Below are 25,588 nucleotides of genomic sequence, written 5' to 3'. Positions count from 1 at the left end.
CAGAGCGAGCTCTGGCTCAACAGGGATAAAATGTATATCACAGAGGCATGACCCCTGTGACCCACCTCCTCCAGCCACACCCTACCTGCCTACAGTTATTAGCCACTCAATCCATTCCAGGGCATTAATGCACTGATTAGGTTAAGGCTCACATAACCCATTCATTTCACCTCCAAACTTTCTTGCATTGTTTCTCACATGAGCTTTGCAGGGAGCACCGCACCTTTAAACCATAACACCATGCTAGAGAAACACATGGCAATAGCAATAGTTGTTGGAAGTATCTGTGATCAGAACCCAGCCCCCATTTCCAGTACAAAACTTCAGGCCAGGACCCCACTCAGGTTTTTGCTCAGCACAGGGCAAAACCCAGCCAGACCACTCTGCTAGGTGTTGCTGACTTCAATGTTATCTCCTCCTCAGACTGGCTGAGAGTGGTTTCCAGTATACACAGGGGCCTGGAATCTAAATCTCACCACTTTCAAACATGTGGCTACTGTAGCCAGGTTTTTATCTGCTTGAGATTGAAGGAAAAGCTCACAATAGAACCTGGAGGGTGCCAAGGTGGATGTGGATGTTGAATGAGTGCAGATGGTCAATGTGGAGTTTCACTCCAAGACAGTTTGTTTGTTTGTGAAAAGAGATGGGAGGCCAGTGTGTGACTGCCAGCCTCTCCTCAGCCCTAGAGGGGTCTGGATCCAACTTCCCCTTTCTCAGTAAAGCCCCTTCTCCTTGTCTCTGCTGGGTGATTGCTCCCCATTCCAACTTTTTTTTTTTGATAGAAAGACACCATGAACTACACTATTATGTACCACATTAAATAAAATTTATTTCAACTTTCACAACATTCCTATGCTGGAGACATTATCACAATACTGTTCACACAGGGAGAAAATCAGAGTTAGAGGAGTGAATATCTTTCCCCAGATCCCAGACTTACAAATAGTAGAATAGGATGAAACCCCAGGGCTAAGGCCATGTTCAATACTGCACGGACATGTCAAAGTTTGTAAAGAAAGACATTAAAAGTATAATCCAGAGATTTAATTTTAACATAATGATGCATTTCTTTCTTGTCTTGTTTTTTTTTATTTTTGCATAATTTTCTTTTTACATAATTGATATTTGTTTGGGTAATAGTGCAACTTGCTTTTTTAGTGTACTATTTTAATAATGTTAGCATCATAAACTCTTAGTAACCATAACTATAAATTTTTAATAGTCTTAATACTACTGATAATAGTGAGGATATATATATATATATATATATATATATATATATATATATATATCATAATTTACTCACACCAATAAAGTCTGGATATATGTTTGGATTATTTCTCTTATTGTTGTAATTGTGTTGGGACAATACATGATGATTCTATCAGTATCGTTCTTTATACAATAAAGTACACACATCAGATTCCAAGATAATAGCAGGAAGTGGCTTTTTAGCAAGACTTAATTTCCTTCTTAGTAAGAACTGCATCGTAGCAATCATTTCCTCAGTGCCTAGCTTATTGTACATTTTATAATTGTGAGAGTATCAATGTGCCTGTTTGTGTTTGCATATGTGGACATGTGAGTGGATACGTATTTGCATGTATGTATATGTATAAAAGCGTGTATGTCTGTGTGTGTATGTGTGTGTGCAGTTTGACATCAGGTACAAGTTTACAAACTATGGAGTGAGGTGCTGTAACATATAATGACAATGACTCCAGTCGCACAGCAAAGCTCCTAGTTCCCCATTCCTCTTCATCTAGGACTTGACTGAAAAGATGAACAGTTGCAATGAATAAATACCTTTTATATACAAGCTTTGCACACATCCGCTTCGGAACTCCCCTTAGGACCTTGCAAGGAAAAGCATTTGAAGAAAGTGGAGCTCAAAAATGAAGGGACCCCTCTAGGATTACACAGTCAAGACACAAAAAGCTGGATTCAGACGTAGATTTCAGAAACCCAGCCTACTGAGACACCCACCTCCAAAATGTCTGAGTTTCATGTATGCACCTGGAGTAAATGCAATATAAATACATCTGCCACTCTTTTTGTGACAGGTTTGACATAATTCTTTGTGCCTGGCTTTTCCCAAACATCTTCAATACATGTCAGGGATGCTTCCTCTAAACACTCTGCATTTGTGTAGCCCTAGGACAGACCCCTCCCCCACTTCACACTTCTCATTTCCCTTGCAGAGGTGTAGAAGGGGTCTGTAGCCTGCTGTGCTTGGCTGCAGTTTATGGGGAGGGGGTTAAGCCGAGAGGCGCCAGGCACTGCTTCAATTACATTTTGCTTGTTCCATGGGCTTTAATCATGACCTCTTTCTCAATGGATCCTTTTAGCAAAGCCAGGGGGAGAATAGGCAATTGGAAATCCTGGTAGTAATCAGGGTCCCAGACCTCCAACTCCACTGAGAAACATACTTGGGACATGAGATTCATTAAAGGAAAAAAATAAAACTGAGAGAGACTAGCTGTTTCTAAACGAATCCATGAGTATTAGGGACCAGTGTGTGTTGTGGGGGTCACAGAGCTCATAAACAACACATGGAAAGCGTAGGTGACAATAATTAGTCCGTGATTTTAATTGGGAGGTCTCTTGGGCCAGATGTTCATTGAAAAAAATTAAAACCCCTTCTGGGAAAATTTACATACCCATGGCTAGGGAGGAGGGTGGAGATGCAGGGTAGAGATGCATTATAGGCTTATAGGTCTTTGCCTGAAGCTTCCTGGGATGGGGGAAGGATGTGTGGTGTGGGTGCAGTGCCACCCCCTATCCTAGGCTCTGACATTTGTTTTCTCTCCTGTTCAGCAGATCATGCCTGCTTCTGATTAACATCAGGAAGGTAGCCAGCGACTGACTGACTCTCTGCCTGGTCTGGACTGTCTCAGGAATCTGGGCCTCTGTGTACTGTCTGGGATTCATCGTTCTAAAGAAAGAATGGGAATGAGAAGAAGCATCCCATGAGTCTTTCTGGTGCTTCCAGCCAACGGGCTTCTGCCCCAGAGAAGGGCGTGACACATGGCTGGCTTTCACCATGGATACATGGATGGGTTACATGCAGACTTTTGCCAGTTTTCTCACTCCCCAGACATCCTCCTGACCTATATTTTGTTTATCAAGGACCAGGTCATTTGTTGCACCATGAGCTACTAGCTATTAAGTGCTAAAGTCCTGAATGATGACACATAGACATGGATATTTTCCCAGAGGGATAAATTAAGAAAAATAAGAGTTGCTATAATAGGAGCTAACTTTGGGGACTTTCTAGGCAGTTTCAATGAAGTAGTCTATTGACGTCTCAGGAGAACACTGTGGGGTAGGTCCATTCAACCTCATTTGACAAAGAGGAAGACCAAAGCTCAGATCGTTTGTGGAATGTTCCCAAGTCCACACCCTCTGTGAGCAGCACAGAGATTTGATTCCAGGCATCACATGTTCAGAGATTATTCTCTAAATTCTCATAAAAAGGAATTTCAAGGGAGCAAAACTGGGGAAATGTAAGAGAACTGGGTGAAAGAAGATGGGTGCCGATGGCAAAACAAACAAACAAACAAAAAATTATTGTCCTCTGGACCAGAGTTGGTTAACTTCTTCTGTAAAGGGTCAGGTAGTAAATGATGTATACAACTACTCTGTCACTGTAGCACAAAAGTAGTCATGAATAATGTGTATATGAATGAATATAGTCGTTCTCTACCGAATACTGCATTTACCCAACGGGTGGATCTGACCCATGGGACATGGCTCACCAAGCCCTGCTTAGGCCATTGCAAATGTTTGAAATACAGAAAGCTTTGAGAGAGAATATACTCTGATACCTTCATTTATGGGTTAATCAAGGTTCCTGGAATCACAGGGATGGAAATTCAAGAGCCAATAAACTTGCTCAAGATCGCACCATTGGCAAAAGGTAGATTCTGGACTCGAATCTGCATTCAAGTCTTGAATTCTGGACTTGATTCATCTCTAAAATACCTTTCCTTGCCAACTAGATGCTATTGACTCCGTGAGTACAACTAATTGAAATGAATACCTGGGTAGACTTAGAGGGTACTTCTGTGCATTTTCCACTGACCTTGTGACCTTGGACAAAAGATCAGCTTCTCTGAGGGTCAGCATTATCCTCTTGTTACTAAGTATGTGATCACCGACTGCATATCCAGACAGATCTTGTTCTGGCTTTGGGTTCTTTACCTGTGGAATCTTAGACTACTCTCTGACTCTCCTAGAGTTATTAATCATTTCCCTCATCTCATCTCTTAAGATAACTCCATGACTGTTCCTGCTCCTGTCACCAGTCACAAAGTATACACACAGCAGTCTAAGCCACCTCAGCTGGAGCACTGTGCATACCCCTCATCATAGCCCACTGGACCTGACCGAAGGACCATCAGGACACTGAACGAACCAAACCTATCAGATTCTGCCTTTAGACACATGTGAACTAAGGGAGTTTCCTGAATGTTGGTGGCTGAGTTCTATTGATTGGGGTTGCTATGGTTTGGATATCAGGTGTTCCTCAAAAGCTCACATGTGAGACAATGCAAGAAGTTTCAGAAGAGAAATGATTGGATGAGTCTTAACCCAACCAGTGAATAAATCCCTAATGGGATTAACTGAGTGGTAACTAGAGGCAGGTGAGGTGTGGCTGGAGGAAGTGGTTAATTGGAGGTGCGGAAATGGGGTATATATTTTGTATCTGGAGCTAGAGTCTCTCTCTTTCTCTCTCTGCTTCTTGATCACCCTGAGCTGCTTTCCTCTGCTTCCTCTTCTGCCATGATGTTCAGCCTCACCTCAAGCCCAGAAGAATGGAACCAGCCTTCTCTGGACTAAGACCTCTGAAACCATGAGTCCTCAAATAAACTTTCCCTCCCCTGCAGTTATGCTGGTCAGATCCTTGAGTCACAGCAGTGAAAAAGCTGAATAAAATCGGGATACAAGTTTAAAGACCCAGCAACCCTTGGTGTTGAGGTTTCTGAAGATGCCCACCTGCCTCCCATATTAAGGACTTCTGTAGTTCACCTTTAGAATCTTCTGCAATATGGACCAGTTTGGTTGCATTTTTAGTTTTTAGGGTTAAATGTATCTTAGGATATCCCTTCTGTAACATAAAGGACAATGATACATATAGGCTTTTGTTAGCCCTGAGATGGAAGCAAATGCAAAGTGGCCACAAGGGCAGAAAGGACACACATGGGCACGGAAGCAATGTGACCTTTGCCATTTACTTTCTGAAACAGTGATTCAAAATCTGTTTTCAAGAAACAAAGTATGCCAGCTATAGTGGAATTTCAGAGCCACGCACACTTATGAGCAGGACGAATGTTGAGAGCTACCCTGAACAAACTCCAACTAGACACAGAGTTCCCTGCCAGCCTTACTGACAGGTGCCTTTTCTGTTCATGCTGGAATAACTCCAAGAGACAGGGCTCATCTCCAGCATGGTGTCTCTCTTCGTCCCACGGCTGTGTTTCGTGGCTTGGCAGGACCCTCTTGTTTATAATGTGCTAAACATGTGGAACTTCTTATTTGTAATGTGTTACACTTGACTTTCCTGCAAAACATTCACCACGGGTCCACAAGTTAAGTTTGGAAACTGTCAAGAAGGAAGTCCTAAAAGTATTAAAAGGGATTATGCAAAGTATATAAATAGGACTTGAATTCAAATGGCAAGATCATGAAGAATTGCGCTGTCTACTTTCAGATGTTCTCGAAGTTGGTCAAATCTAATTTTTTAAAAAAATATTTATTTACTTTTTAGTTGTGTTTGGACACAATATCTTTATTTTATTTATTTATTTTTATATGGTGCGGAGGATCTAACCCAGGGCCTCACACGTGTTAGGCAAGTGCTCTACCGCTGAGCCACAACCCCAGCCCAAATCTAACTTTTAATGACAGAGATGATTTAAGATTGAAACATAGGAAAATAAGGGGTGTTGCCTGCTGTCTTCCTTTTGCTATTTGTTCCTCAGTGAAAACACCTCCAAGAACTGCCATTGCTTCTCATGAGGTATGATTTTGTTCTCTGGATTTCATCTTCTTTACCAACATCTTTTGAAAGTGTGGACCTTAGAACTAACATGGTGGTCAATCTATGAGCAGACCAATGCTACCACTGATATTTATTTTTCTACCTAACTTGCACTAAACCCAGAAGATAAGGGCAAGTGTAGTTTCCCCACCCCAACAATTTCATCCAGTGATTCCAGTAGGTTGTATCAATACATAAATAAAACAACTTGTGAAAACAGAAGCCTTTATTTAACAACCATCTCAAGATGCATCTGCCTATGGCTCAACTGCATCTCTTGAGATTATACCCAGAATGTCCAGGTATGTTCATGGTGCACCTTCTTTAAACTATCTTCCTACATCTCAGCCTGTTCAATAAGTGGTGGCTCCATTTTCTCGTAGGATCTGGTTCTGGCCATTCCTCAGATCCAGCTAGCATTCCAGAACTGCCTGAAGGGTTGTTCACTCAAATTTCCAGTGTCCTAATTTGATACCTGTTTTGCAACACCCTGGAAGAGATTTTAATCTTTTTAGCATCAAATATGCCATGTTTGATTATGGAAACTGCCAGCTTCCCAGTTCTTGGGTTGGTACCTTAATGAAGGCCTAAAACAATGATAAGGAAACATGTTACCACTGGGGAAATCCGCAGGGCTCATCATAGTGATGGGAATGGGCCACATGATCCATTGATCATTATTCATTCATTGATTATGGTCCGTGGGGGAGGGCATGCATTTGGACAATGAAAGGTTAGTGTTGATTCATTTCTACTTTTAGAAATGTATTTCTAATTCTCTAATAATAATCATGTATATTTATGGGATACCATGAGATGCTTTGATTTATGGATACATGGTAGAAAGATTAAGTTGTTACTTAACATATTTATTACCTCCACAACTTATTTGCTTTGTTTGTATAGTAAGAGTTTGTTTTAAGTCAGTTTTTTTTTTCCTGCTGTGACCTAAAGGTCTGACAAGAACAGTTAGAGGAATGGTTTTTCAGAGGTTCATGGTTTCAGAGGTCTCAGTTCATAGACAGCTCCATTTCTAGGGGCTCGAGTTGAGGCAGAATATCATGGCACAAGGGTATGGCAGAGGAAAGCAGCAGGGTCATGGCCCCAAGAAATAGGAGCAAATATATATATCCCAAAGCCCACCTCCTCCAGGCCCATCCTACCTGCTGAGAGTTACCACCCAGTTAATCCCTATCAGGAGATTAATTCACTGATTAGGTGAAGGCTTTCTCGAAACCCAGTCATTTCATTTCTAACACTTCTTGCATTGTCTCACACATGAACTTTTGTGAGATACCACATATCTAAACCATAACAGAATGTTGAAAATCCATCTTTTGCATATTTTGAAATATGGAAATCCAATCTGCGGGGTCATTCACTTCGATGACTGCCCAGAAGTCAGCATGTGGATCTTAGTCAGTGGGTCACGAACTCAGGATGTGAGGACAGGATTTTGCCTGCCTTGGAGCATTTCGCAATGTTCCACCCTCTTGCTTTTTTGCATCTCACCACCTGCAGCCACCAAACCAGAGGAAGCCAGGCTGAGCCATGTGCAAAAATATTTCACTGAGATTTGCTTTGATTGGAGACAGCCAAATCTCACAATGCCCAGAAGACCCCCGAAGGGCTATTTCTCTGTTTCTGAAAACTAGAGCTTTAATCCAAAGGGACTGGATAAGAATAGAAATCCTCTGGAGACTAGAGTCAGGGGCTGCTGCAAAGGGCAGGACCATAGTGTTAAGTCTGTGGTTCCCAAACTTTAGTGTGCATTCAAACCACCTGGTGGACTTCTCAGAGCCTGGGTCTATGCATTTAAAAAGTCTGGGGGAACTTTAGAGATTTGCATTTAGAACAAAGTCCTAGGTGATGACGGATACAGTGAGCCCAAGGGCCATACCAAAGAAACACTGAAGTAAAAGAAGAAAGAAGTTCAGCATTAAAGTTATAGAGGCTCTGGTTTCACCTTTGTCAGTTAAACCATGAGGCCTTGGCCAAACCACTTCACCTTTTTGAACTATGAGGTACTGCTGCTATTGCTGTTTATAAAATGCTGAAATAACCCTTAGGTCAAAATATTGCTAGGAGCACCTACAATAATGCGTGTCAAAGAAGAGTTGTGCATATGGTAGAGCTTCAACCAGCACGAGATTCCTCAGTTCCACTGTATCACTTTCATTACCTGCACAGGTGTGGCTCAAGCAAATGATGTTATTATCATTTTGTTTGGCAAACCTTTGTTCTGAATTTTTCTTCACAGAACTTCTTGATATCCATTGTCCACCACAGCGAACAACACTCAGAACTACTAGCCAGGCCAGTGGAGACAGGATGTCCCTGTTTTCTCCACATCTGGCCTCTCTAGCCCAAGCCTCTAATTTTCTGTGGTTCTTTCTTGGCCTTCCTTCAATGTGGGAGGGTGGCGTGGTTAATGAGCCCCATCTGGGAGGCAGCTGGGTTCCGGAGGGCCCCCTTCGCCAGGCCTTTGAAGAGGCCATGCATATTCTGCCTGGAGGTCTGCCACTAAGGCCAGCACCTCTGTTCCCTATTAGCAGTGGGGATAGCATCAAAATGTTAAAAGTAGGAAGCAAATGAATGTCCTATTCTGGGCTGTACTGGAACATTTCAGTATGGAGGATGTTGCTACAGAAAAGAGTTTCTTGGAAGCAGATATCACTGAGGTTGCATCTAAAATAGCACTTATTTCCCTCCCATTACTGGAAAGCATTTTGGGGTGGTAGATGAAAAAAAAGTGACTTAGAAGCAGCATATTGGGGTTTGAATTCAAGCTTGTCCATGTACATGTCACAATGACCCTGAGCTTCAGGGCACAGAGAAAAGTTACAGTCTACACAGGGGTTTGGGTAAGATGTCTGCCCTAAATTTCCTTAACATTATTTTTAATAGAAGAAAGTGACAATTAATTACTCTAATTTAAATATGCTAAAAGCAATTGGCCATTCGAGAATATGAATTTGAGCATTTCAACGATGAAGCCCACCAGTTTATTTCCTCTTGTAATCTCTTTTGAAAATTTAAATTACATTTATTTTTTTAACTGATGCATACAAACCTAAAAATTGTACATATTGATGGGGTCCCATGTGATATTTTGACAGACAAAAACATAGTGTCCTGTTTAAATCAGGTTAAACCTAACTATCTTCTCAAACATTCATCACATCCTTATGGTGAAAACTCCCAATCCTTTCTTCTAATCTTTGTATTTGCCTGCAGTTCGACTGTTTGCAGTAGATGAGCTCATCTGACGTCCTCTGCGAATCTGTGTCCGTGGTATTCTGAGTTGCTTTCATCTCAAGGTGCTGGTAGGTTTCATGTGAACTCAAGGACTTTTGCTCTCATTCTGTACCTTCAATATTTGTTGAATGAAGCAAAAACCCAAATGTTGCTGTACTTTCAGATTGTTATGGAGCAGCAAGCTTCTGCCACTTATCTGTTCTGTGAGTTTAGTTAAACTGCTTAATTGGGCTGAAGCTGCAAATTGAGGATAGAACTTATTTTTTCAAGCTATAGTGAGGATTTCTCATGAAAATATATTCCTGGTACACAAGAGGTTCCCCAGACCTGCTATCTATCTGCCAATCCCTTCCCCTGAACATAACTTCCTTGAACATAAGTTTAGTTTTCAGGTGAGTTCATTCAATGCTGGATAATTTGATCTTATGTGTTTTAATTTTATTTTTCCCATGGATACTTAGAGAAGTTATTGGCATAACTTAGTTATAACAATACTGTATTTAAAGAGTGCTCGCCCTGGTGTTAAGCAGTAAATATTTGACAACTGGCACACTAGGATGGATCCAGGTCCCCGAGTTGACACTTTGGTCAGATTCCATACCATAGATATTTCCATAATGGATCGTTTCTAGCAACCCAGGAGACAACCCCGATCTCAGAGCTGAGGAAAAAGGAGCACAGTTGGTTTTCCTAATGTAGTAAGAGGCTGCTTCAGTCACCGAGGTGTTGCAGTATTTGGAGTTGACTATTTCCAGATAGTTTTTTGGGGGAATATAAGCAGACAGAGACAGCATACACACACACACACACACACAAACACAGTCAAAGGAGAAAGGAGAGACAAACAAAAGAGAGGAGAGAGAGAGAAAAAGAAAAAGAAACAGAGAGCGTAGGCATCATCCCTTCTAGTTATTTTCTTTTGCAAACAGAGAAACTGAGGACAAAAGGAGTAATAAACGTCTATGAGCCACCTCCTATGTCAGTGGTGGTTTTGGGACACCAAGCCAAGGCCTTAATATGTGTGATTAGAGACCAAGCATTCTAGCAGAGAACTAGAATTAATGAGTGCAACTGAGCAAATAACACAATAGTTTGAGCCAAATAAAACATTGCCCTGTAGTTAAATCTACAGATGTTGATGTTAATGACTTCTCTAGAGGAACCTCTTCACTTAGTCACTTCAAACTCAACTAGACAAAAGGACCCGAGGACCAGCATTGAGGAGCAGCCTGTGTGGTTGGACAATGGGCAACCTGACCTGGCGGGCAACCCCAGCCCCGAGTGTCTGTAATTCTGTGGTCAAAGGGCCTGACATTGGCACTTAGCTGTCACACAGCAACCAGCAGTGCTACCCTAAAGCCACAAGCAATTAACATGCACAATCTTGTGAGGATTGCTGAGAAATTTGGCAAAATTACTGTGTGATTTTTCCCTCTGGCATTTGTTTTGCAAAGGGAATGATTTCTGTTGTGTTTCCGGTTTTCTTCCTTGTAATGTCAACATCCATCTGGACTAGATACTGCAATTGTCTTAGGAAACTCAGAAAAGCAGATCCTTCTTTCCCAAATTGAAAAGCTCAGCATCCCAGTTAATAATACCCAATTCCTGTCTGTCACAATGGTGTGAAAATATTCAAGAGAAAGAACTGAGTTTCAAGGAGCCCCAAGAATGAAACTCAATAGTTAGCATCAGCTTTCCCGACTAAAAAAAAAAAAAATCTTTGTGAAATCATACTGTACTCCATACTGTCTAACACTAGCTAGCTAACCTTTTACACCACTTCTAAGTTCTCTAAACTCACCTCTGCCCATCATCTGGAAAGTGATAATAATAAACTAATTGCATCATGGTTTAAAATTAAATTTCCAAAGAAAGAATGCACAAGATTGAACCCTGTCTCAGCCAAGTAATAGCACCATATTCTTAGATAATTCTTCTAATATTCCTAAGTCTTAGCTTAGACAAAACTCAGGATGAAGACACTGTAAGATTAAATGAGATAGTACCTGTCAAATAGTTAGCATTGTGCCTGCAACAGACTGAACCCTTAGTAAATGTTGACTTTCAAAGCTTGTCAATATTTAAATAGCAAAATCATAAATTTGTGACCCCATTTTGTACATACTCAATAAACAAAGTAGCTTGCCAAAGGTACACAGCTAGGGCTCAGGTCTAGGTTTTTATGACTCTGAACGTTATATTCTCTGTGTTAATAATGTTTTACAAGAGTCGTTGAGAAGAAAGAAACATGTATTAATAATTATTAAAATTACTTTTTTTTGGTACCATTATGATTGGGAATCTCTGACCAGAGGGAATGTCAAGAGACAAGCTAAAAGAAACTTGCAAGTTCTGTCATTTTTAATGCTTAAATTCTGGAATGCTTAAACATTCTCCAGGCCACAGAATTACAGGGAATTCAAGACAGTTTATCGTTGTTATTTTTGTCTTAAAGGAAAAGGGCAATAGAAAAAAATTGGAGAGAAATTGCAAGCTTAAATGAATTTCCAGTCTTCAAATGATGGGTTTTATACTTGAGACAACTACCCAAAACGGTCACAAGAACTTTGTGAAATCATACTGTATGTACTCCATCTTCTACAGCCTTGATAATTCTTGGACTGGCCCAAGACATTTATTTATAGGGGAGACAAATATTCTGATGAGAATCATTCTCTAGTTTGACAATTTTATTTTAGTGTTACTCTATCTACTTTGAAGCCTCCTGGGAAATCTGTACTACATTTGATTTCTCTCCATGTCATCCTGTTGGCTATTAGATAGCTAATTTGTTTCACAAGATATGCCAATAGGACGGGCACTTGGCTTTTATTAGGCGTAGAATTTCACCACTCCGATGGTCAGATCTTTTATGATTAAGACAGAAAAGCAATCCAATCACAGCGGCCAATGAAAATGCCTTCCAGTCACCTGTATTCCCTGCTCTTGGGTTTCTAATGGAAGTGGTCTCACTTAGCTCTGATCAGACAGCTATAATTTATCCTAAAAATAATAATATGCTTTGGAAGTTGAGACTATGAGAAACTTCTCTCCTCTCCCCCCACTCTCTATTTCTCTCTGTTTCTCCCATTTCCCCTATTTTTTTCTGCATTTTCTTTAAAGAACAAAATGAAGCAATGAAAGAAATGAAATGAAGATAGACTGTGAAAAAAATAGCTGTGTGAAAATAGCTTGAACATTGGTTTCTAGGGAGGTTTAGTCAAACACTACAGCTTTGGTGTCAAACAATCCTGGACTCCAAGTTCTTGAGTTGTTTATTAGTCATACAACTTCAAACTCGTTAAAAATTTTCCTCAAACTTTTATGTTCTTATGTTTCCAGTGAAGATCCTCAGAGAGTTTTTTCAAGGAATATTTAGAAGAAATGAATAAGATTCTCAGAGAGTTTTTGCAAGGAATATTTAGAAGAAATGAATGAATATTGCCACAAACATTAGAAAACTGTCAGAAGATGCCATATATATATCAATCACCATTTTGCAGCCAAACAGACTAAAATGATACCAGGACAAGGTGAACCTTTAATATAGCAAAGTTAATTTTCAGAGACATCCCTGGGAACAGAACAACATGCAGTTTTTAATTTTACATGCCCCTAAGAATCAACATGAGCAGGGTAGGAAGTGCCTCAACTCTGAGAGCATAAGAAACACCTGCAGAATCATGAATAGTCAAGAACTTCCCTGTGTGTGTGTGTGTGTGTGCACGCTCACACATGTGTGCACATTTTGAGACTATAAAATAGAAAGTGCTTGGATAAATGATACTGAATTTCACACATGTCCCAGGATAGAAGTTGCCTATGAAAAGAAAAAAAAAATCACCTGCTAAAAGATACACAGTTCTTATGGGAGCTTAGCTGAGTTGTCTTGTTTTAAGTGGCCTTGGGTACTGATTTCATAAAATAAGAAGCACCCTGTATCCTTCCAACAGCCAACCATTTACTTCAGCTGTCCAGGAAAAAGGCGAGAGAAACATTCAGAGAACATTATGAATATGTTTCAAAGCAAATTCCAGGAAGGGGCAAGTAGATGTGCCTTTCTGTCCCCTTATCCTGACTCTCTCAGACACCTCCTGTGGAGATGGTCTTTGGTAAGGAAGGATAAAGTGGCAGAGGTTTTGTTAGGATAAAAACAATGGAATTTATTTGCAAAAGCCCCTCCCCAGTAGAAGGAGGAAGTTGAGACTATGAGAAACTTCTCTCCTCTCCCCCCACTCTCTATTTCTTTTTTTCTTTTTTCTTTTTTGTTGTTTGTTTGTTTTATAGCTACTGTAGTTTGAAGTTCCTGAAAGATCTAAACATTAAGGAAGAGTATGGGTGTTGGAATACAGAGGCACAGAATGGGACCTGGAGTACTAATGACACAGTAGAAGAATGAAAGAAATCAGAGTAAGAAATGAGCTTAAGGTGGATCTATATGGACTCAGAAAACAATTGTCAGAATATATAAGAGCAGTTTTGTTAGGGGGTTTTTTTTGTGAATGAGAAATGCATTTCAGCTAATTCTAAGGCATTTACTTCATTAATGAAATACATCTGCAATGTCAATTTATCATGATACTGTGGGCTCAGCCACAAAGTGCATTGGCAGCAGAGAGAAGAGACAGGTCAGATGAGCAGAGCCAAATTGATGGGAAGGTGATCACTACATGAAATATTGATAGTGGGGAAGGGTCCTGCCTTCTAAGTGGCATACTGCAGAGTTATGTTTATATTGCTAAGTTAACGTAATATACCTGCCATCAGTGAATAGAGAATTTGGGAAAGGAGGATTTCCTGCAGTTATCTATTGGATCATTTATTCAACTTTTGATGTATGAATTAGAGTGCCTACAATTATCCAGAATGTGAAATGGATGGATAAGATGGCCCTCATTCCCAAAGAGTTAGGACTTGTTATCTGCTTAAGAACTGAGCAGCAACCAAGTAGACCTCTGGGTGAGGAGTGATGAGATCAGGATTGGAAGGTGACAGAAAAAAGAAAACCAGTTATAACACTGGATAGACACTCTAGGGTAGCCATGCTGATTCCAGACTCCATTTGAAATTGGCAATCAGTCTCACAGGCTATTCTTAGTCTTGATCAGCATTGGTTCAAAAAATTAGGTGGGAAGAACCCTAAGGTGAAAGAAAGACTTCTACCCTGGAAATTAGGTCGGGCCAGGCTGGGCCAGGAAGTCATTGTCAAAATGACATACATTGAGGCATAAGTTTCATATGTATGTCCTCATACTTCAAATAACTACCATGTGGGAGAAAAATCAGCAAACAAACAAACAAAAAAAACTGAGCAATGTGTTTGCAGCACAAAACTGTGCAGTTAACTGTGCCTGCAGTTCAACTGTGTGACCTTGTACTTGTGGGCAATTGGCTGGTAGTGTACAGCAGCCTGAGCATAAAAGCACCTGTGCCTAATTGGGGAGAAGTTCCAAAGAAGTGGTGAGGCAAAGTGTAATGACCACTCCACTCTGAGCGGTGAGGTTTTGAGGAGAATAAATAGATTAGTGTCATTGAGGAGGTGTCTGCTCTCTCCATTCAGCCGCATAATGCAATTAGTTCCTAGTTCAGGATTCTTTTAATTCTGTTTGAAGAACTTAAGAGGTTAAGGGCTTGAAATGATAAATGCATTATTAATGTTGCCTCATAGAAACATCCGACTCTATAATTTCTGAGGCAGGAAAGAAAAAAGACTAATAGGTTTTTACTCGCTTTTTCCCCCTCTGGTAAATTAACCTACAGGACCTGTGAGAAATGTATAAATTAGACATTATTAGAGGAAGTAATCATGGACCAAAAGCCATCATACGAAGTTTGGATTCATTAGCGAGGCTCATGTATATAACTTTTGTATGGGGGGTTTGATGTCCGACACAGCTGAAAAGTAAGGTGTAAATAGCAAGGGTAGGGGAAATTGGGGATGGATTTACACTAGGAAAGGCAGTGTCCTGTTTGGCTCCATGTGAGCCCAGCAGTTTCTTGGGATAGTCACATAAAACGAAAGGCATGGTAGCAGACATGGACTTGGACGTCCCATAGACCTGGGTTCAAAATACCAGCTCTACCAACTATGACTCCTGTGACCAAGACAAACGTGTGCTTCACTTTCTTCATCTATAAAAAGAGGTATAATAATAATTCTTCAAAACAAGTTTTATGAGAATGAACAGAGATCTAGTTTATAAAGTTAAGCATAAGCCCAGAACATCGAGATCATTCAGTGCATTAAAGCTATTAGTGTTACTGTTAAAATTGCAATTGAAATTGCTACTAGGATTAATATAATATCATTGTAAGATAAAACAGAATATCCAGTATCCAATCAAATGCAATACCCTACTAACAGCTGAAATTTAGATAAGCAAAGTGACTTTTACAAGATAATAGAGTTAGTGTATGGTGTAAACAGAAGCTTCTCACTTACCTTTTTCAATATATTTAGGTTCTGTTGACTTCAGTCACTTCCATGTGCAAGTTCAAATTTATTTTCAAGTTATTTATCTAATTCTCTTCTGGGCAATTGTCACACAATGTTCATTGAGATGCCATTCAAGTATTTCAGAAAAAAATGGCAAACCTCATACAGTTATTATTTTAGTTAATGGATGGAGTCTTCCTCTGGCCAGAATAGTGTAACAGGTAATTGGTTTGCCATTCCACACAAACAACTATAAATCTGGGGAAAATAATGGAGCAAAAGTTTTTGAGCACTAGTAAATAGAGTTGGATTGTGATTCTTTAGGGATATGAAGTGAGCCTCGTGATAGCTCTGATTGTTTCCCTGAGCATTCAAACTGTAGTATGGAAACACAGAAGTTATGCAGAAGGGTCAGTCTTGCTGAATGCAGGAACAAAGGATCAGAGTTTAGGACTCTTGAAAGAACTAGAATTAGTGCTGCAGGATATCAGGGAGGTGGGATCTGTGTGATAAAGGCTCAGAAGTACATACAGGGTTCACTGTTCCTTGGCAATGAGTCAGTAACTGCTGTCAGGCTGAAAGAGTAGAGAATAACTGTTCTAGAATTGGCTCAGTGGAGATACCAGAAAGGCACAGAGTGCCGCAGTCGGGCTGCAGCAAAATAACCGGGGGGCGGGGGGGGGGGGGTTGACGAGCAACTTGTGTACATTGATACAGCAGGAGTGGGAGCCGTTTATTGTAGGACAGGAGGGGTACATATACATTACACACAGCTTATCTTAATTAACATAAACTATATACAGCAGTCAACCAATAAGGAATCTCCACACTTAATGGCCTGCTGGTGTTACTTCAAAAACCACTCCCTCTGGCAAAATGCCATGCGCCATCTTGACTTGTTTACAGACCCTAACATTTCCCCATTTTATTTAATTTAAATAAAGACCATAGTGGTTTTTACACAAACACCCTAAATAATCTGCTACAAGCAGAAGGGGAGGATATAAAATGCCACAATACCAAGCCAATTGATGGCTCCATGCAAGAAGCCCTTGGAAAAATTATACCAGCAATGACACCGTTAGCAAAGATACGAGTTACAATTTGTTGTAGATTACAGTTTGTTGTCCCAGTCCAGGTAAAGCAGTGTCTCAATAGATTAACTCACAGTCCAGGTAAATCACAGTCCAGGTAAATTCTGCAGGCAGATAGCTTAAATCACAGTCCAGGTAAGTTCTGCAGGCAGCTAGCTTGATCCAAAGTCTCCTCTGGTTCTCAGCAACACTGGAAATTCTTCCACCCTTGTTTTCACCTGCACTGGGAGGAAGGCAGGAACTCCGGCAATGATGCTGAAGAAAATCCTGTAGTATTCCAGCAGGCGCTAAGAAAACAACCTTCTGAACAACTCAGTACATTATCTCAAGGTTTTTTACATTTGAAATAAGCCTTAATAGTGCTTATTACTCATTAGCTTCCAGGTGTGGGAGAACCATTGTAGTTACTGGCCTTGGAAATGATCAAACTTCAGGGACACGGGGCCGTCTTCCGCCTGCAGCATCCCGGGCAGCCCCAGATGGCCCCAGGGAGAGTCGGGGGAGTGTTCAGGACTCAAACTGCCACTGGGCACAGGGAGCAAGAGCCTGCAAGACTGTGCCTCTGGGTCAGGTTTGGATTTGGTCTCTTGCAGTGGCGTCCTGCTGGGGGGGTGGGCGGGGAAGAGCCGGCTGCTGCTGCTTGGAAAGTCCTTGCTGCTCCATGACCGGCTCGCACACGTGGCAGCCACTGCGCGGATTCTTGCACCCTCTGGTAATGAAAAGTATTCAGTAATAGCCTTTTGCTGCAACTTTTTTTCCTGATAATCCTTCTTCTTCTGAACTTTCTTCTTTTTGACTAGAGTTCCAGGGCTTTTATCAACACATGCCCTAACTATTCTTGGTTCCACTGGGGTGTCTCTTTCCCTTATCAATCTACTTAACACCCCTTCCATATTTTCATCACAAAGACAATACAATACACTGAGACAAAACAAGACACAAACATACTGCATCAATCCTGTCCATTTTCTCAAAATGGCCATTTTTTCCTCTTGCCCTATCTGCCTAGGGACGAGCAGATTTGCTCCCATCCTATCTAGGGACGGGCAGCTTTTTTTTTTGTCATTTACCCCCGAGTGCCCCAGGGGTCCCCAGATGGGACACCAATTGCTGCAGTCTGGCTGGGCACAAATCACGAGCCACTGAAGCAGGAACAAACTTTATTTTTGAACTCCACCAAAACACTTCACACACGCTCCCCGGGAATTCTCCCGAATCCACGCCGCTTGTCCAGGAACCAGCTACCGGAAATATCTCCTCCGGAAATCCCTCCTCGTGCACTTCCCCAAACAATGGGAACTCTCCAGGAATCCCCAGGAATCCCCAGGAGAACTCCAAAGTAGTGTGAGAACTGCAAAGTAGCGGCTGAGGTGGATAGTAATGCCTCGCCTGTCAATCAATACTATTGGCAAAATGCCAGGGGCCATTCCGACTGGGCTGTGGCTCTCAGCAACAGAGCACTCAGGGTTTTGTTTGAGCCCATGAACATCATTCTTTAGGACTGAGGCTCTCACCTTATGGTAAGATCCATACCTTGGCACTAAGGAGAAATCCAAAATATATTCCCCCTGATAAAGAATAAAATCTAACCTGCAATATCAAAGGGTCCAGCAAAAATTTATCTCTCTATGAGAAAAAAATCTAAATATCCTTTAAACATTATGCAAAGACAAGATGATCCAGACTCCTTATGTTTTATCTGCAATGTCCAGTCCAGTGTGTAATCACAAATTATTAGACTTGTGAAGAAGCTTGAAAATGTGACAGACAAGAAAATAAATAAGAAATAAAAATTGAACTTAAGATGACACAGGTATCTAAATTAGAGGTATTACACATGTGTTCCAATGACTGAAGGAAAGAATGACCATAAAGATGTACATATGGAATAGCAGAACAAAGGGAAAAACTGAACCAGAAAATAACAAAATAGAAATTCTAGAGTTTAAAATAAAATACGATATATGAAATGAAAAACATATATAGATAGATCTAATAGAAGATTGGAAAACCACAAAACAAAGAGTTTACCTTGAAGGCAGATCAGTAGGAATTGTGAGTAGATCCTTATCAATTGTTTAAAATAAATACAATTCAATAGGGAAAGACCATTCATTTCAATAAAAAGTACTTGGACAATATTAGGTCCACATGTAAAGAATGAACTTGGAACTTTGCTTCATACAATATACAGAAATTAACTCAAAATGTATCTATGAATCTAACCAAAAGTAATAAAGCTATAACATTTTTTCAGAGAAAATATGGGAATGAATCTTGACACATTTGGGTTGAATAATGGAGTCATCATAGATATTACATGAAACAAAAACAAAGGGAAAAAAAGTTAATTGGACTACATAGAATTTAAAAACATTTGTGCTTCAAAGGACTTCATGAAGAAATGATAGAGACCACCCACCAAATGGAAGAAAATATTTGTAAATCACTTATACAAAAAGGAAATTTTATCTAGAATACCCATAACCTTCTGTAACACAACAAGAAAAAGGTAACAAAAACTTAAAAGTGAGCAACAGATTACAAAAAACAATACATTTTCCATAGAAAATATTCAAATTACTTATAAACACATAAAAAGACACCTAACATTCTTAGCCATTTGGAGAGTTGCATGAAGAGACTCCTTCTCATCCACTGGGAAGGATCGAGTAAAAAAGACAAAAATAGTAAGTATTGGTGAGGATATTATAACTCAACATATTTTTTATGTAAACAAAACAGAGCTCCAGTGAACTGTGGCCTAATATCAGGTAATTTAATATATGTGTAGCTGAAATACCAGGAGTAGAGAGATAATGACATGGAAAAATTATTTGAAGAAACGCTGTCCCAATATTTTCCAAAGTTGGTGAATACTAACATATATGCAAAAAGTTCAGTGAATCAAAGCAGAATATACACAAGAACCATAAACAAAACCCATAAAAACATCATTTTTTATCTCATGAAGTCCAAAGATAAAGAGGAGTATCTGAAAGTGGCAGAGGAAAAAATAAATTAATGTATAAGTATATCCATGCTGCAAATGACAGCTAGCTTCTCATCAGAAAGAATGGAAGGCAGGAAATAATGAATCAGGGTTTCTAAAATGTTGCCTAGAAACTGCCAATATGTATTTCTACATACAGAAAAAATATACTTCAAACATGAGGATTTGACAAACCATAAGTAAGAGTTGAGAGTATTTGTCACAAGTATACCTGTACCACAAAATTTCATCAAAAGAAAGATTCAGGATGAATAGAAATGCCATCAGAATTTCAAAGCTTTAAAAAAATGGCAAACACTGAAAATGATAAATATATGGGCAAATTTTATTGCTTTCATTAATTTATTTGAAGGACAACTGAAAAACATAAATTAAAAAATAATAATATTTTATAGAATATATAAAATATTAGGCACAAAAGTTGAGATGATCCATGAGTTACTGTTATAAGTTTTCTACATTTTTTAGATTCATAGGCTTGGATAAATTCAAGATCATTCTTTTTTAGAGCAACAGAGAAACAAAGCAAAGACACAGTTAAAAAACAATCAAGCAAAGAAAAATGATACAAAAGTTTTGATTAGCCCCATGAAAACAGAAATGGAAGAGAAAAAACAACTGGAACAAAACAAAACAAAATGCATGGTGATAGACTCAAATTAAACTCTTTGAATACTTTACATTAAATATAAATGAGCAAATAACACCAACTAAAAGACTAAGGTGTTTCAGACTAGATAAAATACAAGACACAGCTCTAGGTTGTCTTCAAGTGATTCCTTTTAAATATAAAGACCCAGTTAGATTAAAAGTAAAAAGATGTGGGAAAAAATGGTATGTAAAAAAACATTAATCATAAGAAAGCTGCACTGGTTTTACTAATACCAAAGTAGACTTTGAGACAATGAGTATTTACAGGGATAAAGAAGTATGGAATCCTCTTTTCATGGTCTTTGTATTTCTGTCAATTACACCACCTCAAAATTCTTCCACATTTCAAGATATCATATGATTACAGAAATCCCATCACTCTTATTTCCTGTTATAAGGTACTTTGATTGTAATTGCTTATGATGTTAAGACTTATAGCTTAGAATCATTTCTTTGAGGATTATCTCTTAGATTCTTCCAGGTAGATGGACAGAAATATTTCTGTTGGGGAAAAGGAGTTTCTCAGCATGACAGAATGCTCTGATACCCACATGGATTCTTTGAATAACTCCATTTTCTTTATTACTTTATTTCTCAGACACTCTTCAAATACTGTTCATGTACTAGGTATTGAGAGGGATTCTAGGAAAATAAATTTGGTCAGGATTTCTATCTTCATGAATCCTACAATTTGCACAATAAGATTACATTAAAACATGATATGGCTTACACTAAATTGTGGACAAATTTTGGGGAGATTCTACTTTTGCTATAGGTAAAGTAAAAGTTCCCCTAAATCAATGTGAACAATGATGTGTTTTTAAGGTGGAAATGCCTGAAGGCAAACCAAACTGTGATTGGAGCTTTATCCAGTGTCTTGGTTCAGGACAATTTTGCAAGATGGTTTTTAATTGTTGCCACCAGCAAAATTTATACATAGTCCCCAAGGTACATTTGTGTTCCCATTTCTTTGTTCTTGTTCTTTTATTTTTCTTATGTCCTTCCAAACTTCTCAATGCCCAGCATAATCCTACAAGTCTACCAAGGCTTAAGGAAAATGTTATTATTGAACTTTAACTTTACTGGATACTATTGATAACCTGCTGGTATCCCCTTGACACTGAGCATCTCTGTTTAAATGAATTCCAACCACAAGCACTTACAACTCTTTGTCCCATGGTTTTCTCCAGCCCTGTAGCCTGTTCAGTATGCCAGAAGTGCTGAGGACTTAACTATGGAAGGGAACATTACTGAATCCGTGGCTTACAGGACTTGGTGGACAAATATTCCAGCTTTCTTTCTCTTTAGGAAGATCATATGTTATGCACCTTATCCTAGGATTCTCCAGGGATCATGAATACCAATTTCCCTCAGTATTAATCTAAGGAATAACTTGCTTCTATTACCTTCCTTTACTTCCTTGAGTTACTTCAAGTGTTCTCTGCCTGTTCTTCCAAATTGACCACTTGAGGATGGATCATATTAAGGCCAGGCTGCCAGCAATATTAATAGTATGCTCAGAATTTGATGACCACAAAACAAGGAAACCAAAGGCAGGCCCTTCCAAGTGTCTCACCCATTGGATCCAGAGGAGGTTTCCAGAGCTCCAAATTCAACACTAAAATCTCCAGAATCAAATTTCTAGAAGCCATCAGAGGAGCTCAGGTCTTAGAGAGTCCTGGAGGGTGAAGGTGTCTTGAATGAACCTGTGTAATCAGGGTGTAAATGCGATCTGGTGCATCTTGTAAGGGTAAGGCTGCACCTCATCAAGCATAGATTAAACATGCTGCCTACTTCTAACTGCATACTGATCTTTATGTTGGGTTTTTTTGGGGGGGAGTAATTTAACTTAAAATAATCCACATTTAAAGGCATAAGCAATTGCTCTTCACATATAGGTTACATAAAAAGCTTGAGCCTTTTGGTAAAATTTAGATTACACCCTACCTCTACTTCTTACTATTTTGTACTAAAATAAGTCTTTGAGTGACCTTGGGCAAATCAAGGAATCGAAACCTATCTTGTTTCTGTAGTCTATGTATTTCAACTGCACATGACTGTGTCTGGTGTGGTAGCACATTGCCTATAACCCAGTGACCCTGGAGGCTGAGGCAGGAGAATTACAAGTTCAAAGCCAGGTTCAGCAACTTAGCAAGGTTTTAAAGCAACTTATAGAAACCCTGTCTCTAAATAAAATATAAAAAGAGGGGCTGGAGATGTAGCTCAGTGGTTAAGCATACCTAAGTTCAATCCCAAGTACCACAAGGAAAAACAAAAAACATAAACTATTTAAAACTGAAAGATTTATTTACTCCCCTATCCAGAAAGTCAAAGATTTCATAAGGCGTCAGCTTTGGTTAGAGGAAGCCACTCAATAAATATTGCTTTTTCCTCATGGTTTGGTTTGATATTCCTTTTATCAGTTTCATTTCCAGATGAATTCTATAAGTTAGCCAAAATGGTACATGGAAGGTCCAAATTAAGCTCTTGTTTAAGTGGCTATATCTATAGAGGACAGAATGCCTCTTCTCCAATAGTTTAAGCAAAACTTTGAGTTGTAGGAAAAATCCTGGGTAAAACATTGAATCCAGCTAGATATTTTACGTTTTAGATCATGCCTGGGTAATATCTCCACCCTCAGAGGCTGCAGTGGTACGAGCCCTACAGAAATCATATAAACTAAGAGTGAAGGAAAAAAAATGTTCCAAAAGAAAAAAAGAAATCTCTGTTTTTCAGAAAAGAGAGAGCAGAGCTAGATAAGCAGAATGAGAAGGGCTTTGCTAAAGGAATAACCTAAAAAGGCCATTATGAGAACTAAATGAGATGATCATGTAAGTCCTCGGTGCAGGTAGAGACTGAGCACTCCATCACTGATGACTCTCATTACTGTCAATCAAAGGGAAGAGAGCCTAATTTTCTCATTTGTTATGTGCATAAAAAACACATATCTCTAAAGACTGCTGGGAGGGGTTTAAATAGTATGTGAAAATTCCCATTGTTTGTTTTCTTTCCTCTAGATCTTTTTAATTCTCTACAACCTGCACCTCCCAGTTCCCCATCAATGCACTATTTGCTAAATGAACATAGGAATGAATGAACACATTAATAAAAGAATAAATATAATCTCAAAATGTTAGGGTCACTTTTACTCACCTCAAATCTACTTGCTCAGGTATAATAGTTTTCATTTTAGAAAAGTCACTCCTCCTGTCTCCAATTTGGGGATTGTTTCAGAGGACTGGACTGCACAGGGAAGTAATTCTGAACCCATATTATAGAATCTCCAATTTTTACTAGTTTCCTGTGAAGAAAAACATTTTTCAGGCCCCAGACAGAGGTACAGAGAATGGTTAGAGTCAAGGACCCTGAGTGCAGTAATCAGTAGCTCTGTGCATTCAGTAGTGATTCGGATCATTATTGCCCACCCCTACCTCCCTATCCTCATTCATTCACTATCAGTACCTGGGATTCACTTGCCCCGTGGAGACACACGGAAAGAGAGATTGAAGATTATAGGTCTGACTTTTTCTCTGAAAATTAACTACATCAGATAGATATTTCATTTTCATTACAGGAAACAAGCACAATCATCTCAGAGAACTGAGGCCATCACCCACAGGAAAAAAAAAAAGGGACAACATGATTTGTGGGTTTTGAGAATACATTTTCTATCTTCTTGGGCTGGACATAGATTAATTTTACTCTGGCCCAGTAAGTCCCACTGATGGCACAGTCATTTAGCTTTCTTGCTGAATGCAAAAACGGAAGTAGAGGAACACGTGAAGAAAGAACCACTCCCCTGCTGGTACCTCCTTTGGGTGCTGTGTTTCATACTGTGTTTTACAAACTTCTCTAGCTAAAGAAGTACAAGCATTGTGAAGTGATTATAGGTTTGGGAGAGACAAAAATAGGCACAGATTCCTACCATTGTGACTTAATGACATATAAATTAATGAAACAGTAGCTGTTATGGGCTGACTGTGTACCCCCAAATTTCAAATAGTGAAGCCCTAACCCAAGTACCTCAGATTGGGTTTGCATTTGGAGACAGGGTCTTTTAAGAGACAATTAAGTTAAAATGAGGCTATTTATTTGGGAGAACTCTAAGCTGACTGAAGGAAACTTATGTACAGAAAGAGATACCAGGAATGTGGAAGTATAAAGGAATAGCCATATGACAAGACAGCATAAAAGTGGTCACCCACTGTCAAAAGAGAGAAACTGAGATGAGACTAACCCTGCCCTTACTTAGATTCCCAGCCTCTGCACTATGAGAAAAGTTTGTATTAGTTAAGGTAACAAATCAGTGGTAATTTGCTAGGGCTGCTCTAGCAAACTAACTACACTGTATGCTTTCATCACAGTCATTTAAGTACAACGGCAGTCTCAAAAGTTGTTATAAGTTTACACATTTTATAGATGGAGAAACTGAGTTTGAGAAAGATTGAGCAAACTATTCCAGGCCATGTCAAGATTCTGAGCATCATTGTCCTCATGGTTCTCATGAGATCCTCTTATTTTCCCCTTGAAACTATCCCTTGAACATCTGAACCTGACCATCACCAAACTCAAGATCTTTTCACCAATTCTCCATCTCTCTGTCATCATCCTCATTTATAAAGCAAAATCCTTTTCTTTTTAAATTGAAATCTGCTTCACTCTTCAAATTTAATCCACTGTGAAATCTTATTTATTTGTCTTCGTCTTCTCACAGATTAGCTAACACAGTAGACATTAAATAGGAAAGTCCTAACTTGGTAGAGGTAGAACTGTTATGCTTAGCCATGGAATACATGGACATTTGCATATACTGCAGGGAGGGTAAAAGATTATGCAAAGATTTTGAATCTCAGGGAAATTTCAGTGAGATAAGCCCTGAAGAAACTCATCAGCACATTTCTCTTCTGTTCTCATCCAAGCCTCTCTGTGTTCTTCATGCCCAGTAGTTGCTCTGGGCCAGACCATCGACTCTGCCCTGGACTACTGCAGTGACTCTCTGGTCTGAGTTTACCTGCTCCAATGCACCTCCCTCTCTAGTCACAACAACCGATTACAATGATTCCCTTGAAAACCCTTCACAGGCTCCCCCACAG

The sequence above is a fragment of the Marmota monax genome, unplaced genomic scaffold (genome assembly GCF_021218885.2).
Source record: "Marmota monax isolate L192 unplaced genomic scaffold, Marmota_monax_Labrador192_F-V1.1 WCK01_AAM20220418_F8-fsc00024, whole genome shotgun sequence".
In the NCBI taxonomy this organism is placed as follows: domain Eukaryota; kingdom Metazoa; phylum Chordata; class Mammalia; order Rodentia; family Sciuridae; genus Marmota; species Marmota monax.
This window is presented reverse-complemented; position numbering follows the sequence as displayed.